The sequence below is a fragment of the Brassica oleracea genome, chromosome C9 (genome assembly GCF_000695525.1).
Source record: "Brassica oleracea var. oleracea cultivar TO1000 chromosome C9, BOL, whole genome shotgun sequence".
Classification (NCBI taxonomy): Eukaryota; Viridiplantae; Streptophyta; class Magnoliopsida; order Brassicales; family Brassicaceae; genus Brassica; species Brassica oleracea.
In genome coordinates this window covers 2,327,116-2,335,771 of record NC_027756.1, presented here as the reverse complement: position 1 = coordinate 2,335,771, position 8,656 = coordinate 2,327,116, and the positions used below count along the sequence as shown (strand labels likewise).

The 8,656-nt window shown below is 32.0% G+C and overlaps 1 pseudogene; it reads right to left on the bottom strand.

The window, feature by feature from the left end:
- Positions 1-2,395: 2,395 nt before the first annotated feature.
- On the bottom strand, positions 2,396-2,997 carry LOC106314095 (annotated as a pseudogene).
- Positions 2,998-8,656: the final 5,659 nt, after the last annotated feature.

The following is an 8,656-nucleotide window of genomic DNA, read 5'->3' as shown; positions in this document are numbered from 1 at the left end:
TTTTTTTTTTTGAATTCGTTTTTTATATATTATTTTTATTTATTTTTAAATTTTATTTTGAAAAAATAATATAATTTGCAAGTTATTTGGTTTCCTTAATTAAAAGATACTAGATTTAAAATGACAACTTTCTATTGGTTAGTGAACCTAAAGGTTCACCCTAGGGGGTGAACCCAAGAATAACTCTTATACTATATGCCTAACAGAGATATGTCAAAAAACCTAAATGATTGATAGTTTGATACATCAAACAGTTTTAAAAATGTACTCGAGCTTAGTTAATATATGATTGGTGGTATAATGGAGTAAAGAAACGATAGTATATAGAATATGGCGGAATGTCACTAATTCGTAGACGCTTTTTTCTTAGTGACAAAATATGAAATTATAAGTTTCGTAGGTTTATTCTAGATTTCGCCTTAGAATACTTATGATTAACTCTAACAGATAATTTTTCATGGATCATTTCAATCAAATTAAATTATTCCAAAGCAGGTGTAAGTTGACATCTTTAAATTAATATTCTATAAATTAATATCTCTATAAATTAATAAAAAATTATAGTTTTGGTGTATTCCCAACATTATTAATTTATAGAGGTTTTTGTAGTATCATGAGCGGGTCCCGTTAGTATGCCTCCTATGTTGTTCTGATGTGACGTCTTGTATCCTCCTCGGCGGCTCCGGCTTCGTTCCGGTGACGAACATCAGTCATGCATGCTTAGATCTTCCGCCATCGTACTCCTTCTGCCCGTGCGGTATTTCTTTTTCTTCTCAGTAACCTCTTCAGATCCCGAGAGTTTAAGCAGAGGTGGAGGGAAGAGCCGACAACTTTTTGTGGTAAGTTGGTTTTGGGGGTGCTTGAATTGTTGGGGGCGCCGATGCGTAAGCTCAGTGGCAGATGTAGGTGACCCAAGTTGGTGGTACTTGCCCCCATGTTAATTTCAAATTCTTTATAACATGTATAAACTTTTTTTTTTTTGAACTAACTTTTAACATGTATAAACTTTAGTTGTTTTCCCTTACTAAAAAGCATATTTTAACTTTGTTTTCTGTGTTTATATTTGATTTACCCCCAACAAAATAAAAGCCTACATCTGTCACTGTGTCACTGCGTCACTGCGTAAGCTCATCGTTTATTGAACGACGGCGAGTCTTGAAAAAGATCTCCGGCAGCGACTGACTACGGCAACAATCAGAGACGGCTGGCTGGGCATCACCAACTCGTTATTCCCTTGTTTTTCTTCTTTGACGAGCCTCTCCACTCATGACCCTTTATCTCAGTTACTCTTGTCAGTTTTCTAAAGATGTGGTTGCGCTGGTGTGTATTTTGTCGGCTACGGTTCTCCATTAAAATAAATTAGGTGTTTTATTTTGTCTTGTTAGCATTTTTGTGCGCCAGAATAATTTTTAGGTTTTTTCTTCAGACTCATTAAAAAATTTTGAGCTTTTGTCTTTTTTAGAAAAGAAACAATTTTTTAGAAAAGAAAATTTTTTAAAAAATTTTAAAAATTTTGAGTTTTTGTCTTTTCATAAGGATTTTATAGATTTTAGATTCACTTTACACTGAATCATTCGTATAATGCAATATTTGATTAATAAAATATATTGGATGTTCTTTTTTTATTTGATTATATGATGATTTCTCCTAAACCTCAACAATCTAATCCTTATCTTTAAATTTTTTATTTGGGTCAAACATTAGTATTCTCTATATAAGTCTCTATTGACTCTTTAATCTTATAAATCTGTTATTGCTCAATTTTTTAGAAAATAAAACCAATGACGACGAGAGAGTGAGGAGTTTAATGGGCTTTGTCTTGGTGTGCAAATAAAGTTGCAGTGGAATGTGACTTTAAGCCAAGCGTGTATCCAAGTCTAGATCCTTAGAGCATGATTAATCCATAACCCTATTTGGGTCTTTTATTCATTATCTTAGTAATTAAAACTAATTAAGAATCTTAGTTAAGAGATACAACTAAAATCTTCAACTAACAAGTGTATTGCCTTATCCAATTCAATCATCAACTAAACTCACTCATCATGAAACTGATAAAGCGCCTTGAATCATATCTTGAAGCGTTCATGAGCCATATGTTCGTTTGTAATTCTATGTCCCGCGGGCTGATCCGCAAAGGCCTACATGTTTTACGGTACGGGTTTGGTCAGCCATTTTAAGGACTGCAGCCCGCGCGGGCCTGGCCCGCCGTGACCCGCTCGAAGACGAGCCCGCTGCGGTACGGGACGGGACGGATCAACCTGTTTAACATTCCTAGCTAGCTAGGAGCTTTTTTAACTTCCTCAACATCCTTCACCTAACATTAGTGTAATAGATGTATTTAGTACACAAGAATTTAATCCTTTTAAACATAAGAAAGGTAATGTTATGTAATGACCTAGATCTTTGTCTCCTGAAAGCACAACACATCAAAGTTTTCTCTTTGCGCAAGTTGCAGAGGAGAGAAGCTCTCTAGCTTCAACAATGCTCTCAATCCATTAACATTCCAAGTCATAATCTTTACAGACTTGGTACCCTCTGGGAGAGGAGGAGGTCTCATTGTCATTGGGTTATAAGCTTTCTAGTCTTCCTCAGGCTTCTTATGGGCAAGTATCGTCCATGGTTCACTTTGAATTGAGGATGATATGATTTAATCGGTTCTGAGGACTTTGCTAGATACGGTCAATGACGCTTCTTCCTCTTTTAACCGAAGCTTCTGCTTACCTAAGAAGATAAAGCAACACATAGTGTTTCATAATACTCTATGTAGATTGCCAGTATATAGTACAAAGTGTTTACTTTTTCTGTAACACATGACAAACCTGTTTTGGCTAATGACTTTTGTTCACTAGTTTTTGAAGAAAATTTGGCATTCAATTTTTTCTGAGTAGACTGTTTTACTCTTTTTTCTCCATGGTCATTGCCATAAGCATCAGAGCTAATGCAGTCATCTTCTGTAGACTCTTCCCTGCTTCTGATCTTTCTTTTGATGGTCACACTTTCTGAGCGAGTGGATGAAGTAGTTTCCTTTATTTCTTCACCAGAACTTTCATCTGTAACAGATAAACAAGGCAGAACTTACCAAATAGCAAAGCTATAGGAAGTCTGAGACTTTTCAATCTACTTCAAATGGAACAAGCGTGAACAACTACTTAAATGCAAACAAGTCCACATTCTTTTTTTAATCTGCAGTTACATACCTTGTAAATTACTGTCCATATGAAGTCGTAAAGCTGATATAAGTTCCTTTCTTGTTTGCTTATCAAGTAGAACGATTCGCCAACACATGCGATTTTCGTAATCAACAGAGAGAGAGAGATAGAGAACGAAAACAAACAAAGTCGGTTTCTTTTTTTTCCCTTCTCAAAATCTGAATACAATCACAAAACAACAAACTTTGTACCTTTCGATTCACAGAACAAAAGCTTGATTCGATTCTAGATGCATGCGATTTTCGGGAGAAAAGGGGAGAGAGAGAGAGAGAGAGCACCGAAAGAACGACGACTCGGTGATCAGTTTTTTTTTGCCTTCTGAAATTCTCTCTCCAATAAAATTAAAACACGTGTCTAATAAGGGACGGTTCTTCTAACTCCTATTTAGGAGACGTTCTTTGTCTTAATTGCAATTTTTCTTTTTCTTTTAATTGTAATTCTCCTTAAAGACCCATCTAAGAGACTGGGTTAATCCTGCTCTTAGAAAATGACATGACACACACACGTCTTTACCAATTTGCATGTACGTGACTACGTGAGTAAGTCTAATTTGTACCACGTAATTTATGTGTTTTGTCTTCATTATTAATTTGTATGTTTAGTTTTAACACATATTAAAAACACTCTTTTATTCTATTATTATTTTATAAAAAAATGGAAATTAAAAATATCAATATTTGACCCCAAAAAAAATATCAACCATGCATCAGAAAGTATCATTTAAATTAAATATAGTTCAACCAATATAAAACATGTAATTTTTAAATTTGTATAAATGAAATAGCAATTTATATTTTAAAATAAAAAATTACTTCTAAAATTTTCATATTATGAAACAGATAGTATATTAAAAAAATTATCTTGCATGTGTACTTAATTGGCTAGGTCTAGTTTTACAATGGTTGGGATTTTGCGATAAACCGATTAAACAAGAAGAATATAAAAGTAATTAATGAGAAATTTTAGTGAGAAATTCTCAACTATTTAATTGTAAATAAGTGTTTAAAATGTTTTATAGTAAAAGATAAATATATTTTTTATGAGAAAGAATATTAATATCATTCTAAACTCTAAATATGTGAGATATTAGTACTAGTGATGGTATATATAGTATTCTCTTTAAATAACAATAAAGATTTTTTAAACCCAAAAAAAATATTCACTTTGCTTATCCATTTTGATTTTGCATGAGAATTTTTATTCCATATCACTCTACTAAATTGAGTGGCTGATGAAAACAAGATAAACTAAGGAGTTTTTTTGCTAGCGTTGTACACTTGTGAACCTTGGCGTGTCTCCTGGAGTTGACGTACGTTTGTTCATGCGTCCCATCTTTTTCGCTTACCAAGTCGGTTAGTCGCACCTACGCAGACATCAAAATCTCCTTTGCTGAGAGTTGACATTGTTAGCGGCCATGGCTAAAGACAGTTCAGTCACTGCTTTTGTACGAATATAGACGTAGTCCTTAGATAGAACTCGCTTTTAGCCATTGTCACTTTTGTATTTGCTTTTTCAAAATCGGTTCTAATAATATCATTATAAATTTTAGGATTCAGATCCTAACAGTACGGACTTAGGATCAAATCTTGAATGTTATCTTTCCCATTTAATTAAGGCTGTTTGCCTTTTTCTGTTAAATAGCTTTTAAATTAATTTTTGATATATAATACAACTTCAAAATGTAAAAAAATAAAAAGAATTAAAGCCATTGAGGAAATATTTGCTTACAGACCAGCACAAACTTATAACCGGAAAACCTAATGAGAACATAGCAGAATTTGTTCCTTCTACTACTTTAATTGTTTGTGTTGATTGATTGCTCGTAGTAGTCTAATATACAACTGGAACAACTAGTAATAGTGTTAGATACTTAGATATATTATATTTCTGTAAAGTTGTAAAACCCAAAAAGTCCAAAAATATTTTAATAAAAAAGTTAGATATAGAATAAAGATATGTGTCGGCTGATCTGGTAGCTTTCGAAATATATGTTACGTGAGGAAATGAAATTATTGCAGAAGGGTACAAGAGCCAACAAATGTGAGGGAATTCAAAACACGTACGTTCCATTTCAAAGAGATGTGGCAAATTAGGCACCTTCCCGTCTTTTGTCTTGGTCAACCATCGAAATTAATCACTAAATATCTATAATATTAGCATCTCCAAACTCAAACGAAGTAAAAATAGTTATGGAGTAAACAATATTCCAACTTCCTATCTCATTCCATGATAGAGTTTACTTCATAAATGGAGTAATCTATTTTTTGTTTGTTCATCACTTTATTATAGAATGAAAAAAGAATTAGATTATAGCATTTTTACTCCATATTTACTTTTATTCTATTTTGGAAAAAAAATAGAATATTATATTGGAGAAATTGAAAAAGAATAGAGTATTATATTGGAGATGTCTGATCAGGTTGTTATCGTTTCTCTATAAATAACTTGACATCAAGTTTGGATCTTTCCCACGGTCATTGCGCCAAGGAAAATACTTAAATCTTGATTGGTGCAAAATAGATAAAATAACCAATTTGAAATTTAAAATATCTAGATATATTTTTTTTTTGGTCCTAAAATATATATATATACATACATGACCCGTGCACTCATAAATGCAAATGAATGTCGATGTGATGAAACGACGTATATCGTGTGAACCACCATAGAGGTTGAAATACTAATATACAGGTAATTAATAGTTAGATGTACGTGTGCATAGATGGAGACCAGAGGGGGAATGTCCACCCACACGCGCACATTAAATACTAGTATATGCTTTTATCTGCACATCACTGAAAATCGAAGTCGGGAATTAATGGAATTAATTATTCTATTTTTTTTCAAAAACTAGCATTATTTTGTGGAGGCTAAACTCTTAATTTAAAGCTGTAGTGTATAGTACATTGAAAATCTCCAGTTGCACGAGTGCCTCTTCTTTGTCCCCTTCGCTCCGTCCCTTTCTCTCTCAAAATATTGCATTTCGACTGAAAATAGTAGCCATTAATAATAGAATAAATGTTTGAGTGATCAGTTTCGTATTATTATACTCCCTCTGTTCTAAAAGATCCATATTCTAAAGAAAATTTTTGTTTCAAAAAAATACATATTTTATATTTCAATGTAATTTTTGTCAACTAATAATAAAAAATTGTGAAGTTCAAGAATATTAATTGCATTTCTTAAAATCTTATTGGTTTAAAAATATAGGAAATATAAAATTACAAAAACTATGCATTTATAGCTAAGTTTTAATATGTTTTATTAAAAAGTATGAAAACTCTAAAACATAGATCTTTTAGAAACGGAAGGAGTACATAATAAGAATTTTATAAAAAAAGTTCAAATAATTATATGTATATCCCGTGCGTATAATGGATCCAAAATGTGTCGTTGATTGGTTGGTCCTTTGGTTGTGTTCGTATTGTTCATGCATGTGTATGCGTATACAATAGTTTATTAGCTGCTGTTTTAAATTTATAAATAAGTACTTAGACATTCATAAAAACATTGTTTAGCCAGTTTGGACTTAGTCTTACTCACAGCCAATTAATCGGCAACGACAATTTTTTTTTTCTTTTTGGGTTTTGAATGCTTAAAATCTTGTATTTCTATGACAGATCTATAGGTTTTAAGTATAAAAACATGAAAACGCACCAAAATCTGATGATATGTGTGATTATAAACGTTTTACGGTCATGGAAAAACTGTAAAATTGAAAACCAAGACAGATGGGGAAGATGAAGACGAAATGACGATAGTACCCTTCATTAAAGGCAAAAACAATTAAAAAGAAGAAAAACGCGTGGATCCAGGGTCGAACCCGGGTTCTTACGCTGAGCAAAGATTATGAAACCACCAGGCTACTTCGACTAATTGTCTATTGTCATGCAAACTGACTAATGATGCATAATATATTTATAAAAAAAAAAATTAAAAACTAGACCCCGATTAATCCCCGATTACTCTCCGATTAATTGTTAACTCGCTAGGCTAATATCGTCCGCCCGACTAGTGCCTAGCGTAGTTTCGAACAGGGCTCACAAGTGGTTGGGATATAACAGATTATCAGTCTATTTACCTATTTATTAATTGGAAAACATTTTATACTTGGATCAGACAATATGATAACGAGTCTATTCTGTAGCACTAAATGTATTTTCCCAAAACTAATCGAATCAGGCAATAGAAAATACAAAACATGAAAAATATTTATTTTATTTACTTTTATTTGATACAGAAGTTCATGCAAAGATATCCAAGACCAAAGTACATGAAAAAAAGTTACGATTGTTTAACATGCCCATGAGTATTCCACCAGAATATTTTTTAAATAATATGTTACTGTATCCCAACCCATTCCTTATTTTACTCCAAATTGAGAAAATGGAGTGGAAATATGTAATGGGGTTGGAGATGCTCTTGCTCTTTTACATTACTTCAATTATAATTTCTCAAAAATCTAATAATTTATATGTTTTAGGGTATCTAAACCGAGGTCCAACTACTCTCTAAAAAAAACAATATCAACGACCAAGCTCTATGCTTTCAAAGGAAATTTGAAGCGTGTCTATCCAAATAGTATCAATTTTGTTTCCCCTTTATCCTTAGCCCGTACAATTAAACTACTATTATTTGGATATAATTTCAATGTTTTTAGTTCTATTCTAATATCTTATATTTTTATTAATCTCTTAATTAGTAACATGCTCATTTGGTTTAGAGAAAAAGTTGAACATAGTAAGAAATTAAAGAATGTTAGTTGGTTTGTCCTAGGACTGGGATTTTAACCGAACGTATCAAAAAATTTGGTTTCCGGTTAATTCGTTCGAAAGTTAGGTAACAAAATTTTATTTTTTGGTTTTTGGTTCGGTTTGGTAATTGGTTAGTTTGGTTTTCTAAAAAAAATTCCAAACAATATTAAAAAATTCCAAACCAAAGAAATCAAATCTGAATTGAAATACCTGAAATAACTGAACCGAGTTAACCAAAATCCGAACTGAAATTAACCAAAAATTTTCAAATTTTATTCAGTTTAAGCAAAAAAAATAATTGAATTAACCACAATACCCAAAACTTTGGTTATTTTTTTTGAAACCGAAAATGAACCGAACCAAAAGAAATTTTGATTCACTAAGGTGAGATTTCGACTGACCCGAACTAACTGAATACCAAACTAACCGAACCGGATTAAGTGAAGAAACTGAATCCGCAGACCTAGTTTGCCTTGAAGTACTCGATGCCTTTCGGTGAGAGGAATTTTATAATTTCCTTATACAGTGTATATAAAGTAAGGGATATATATTTATGTTTTAATTAATCTGATTTTTAATCATATAATCTAAAATTTGTTATAAAAGATAAATATAGTTATTTTTTTTGTATAAAACTGAATAAACTTAAAACCGATAGTATATAAACCGAATAAAACCAAATCAGATTGTTTT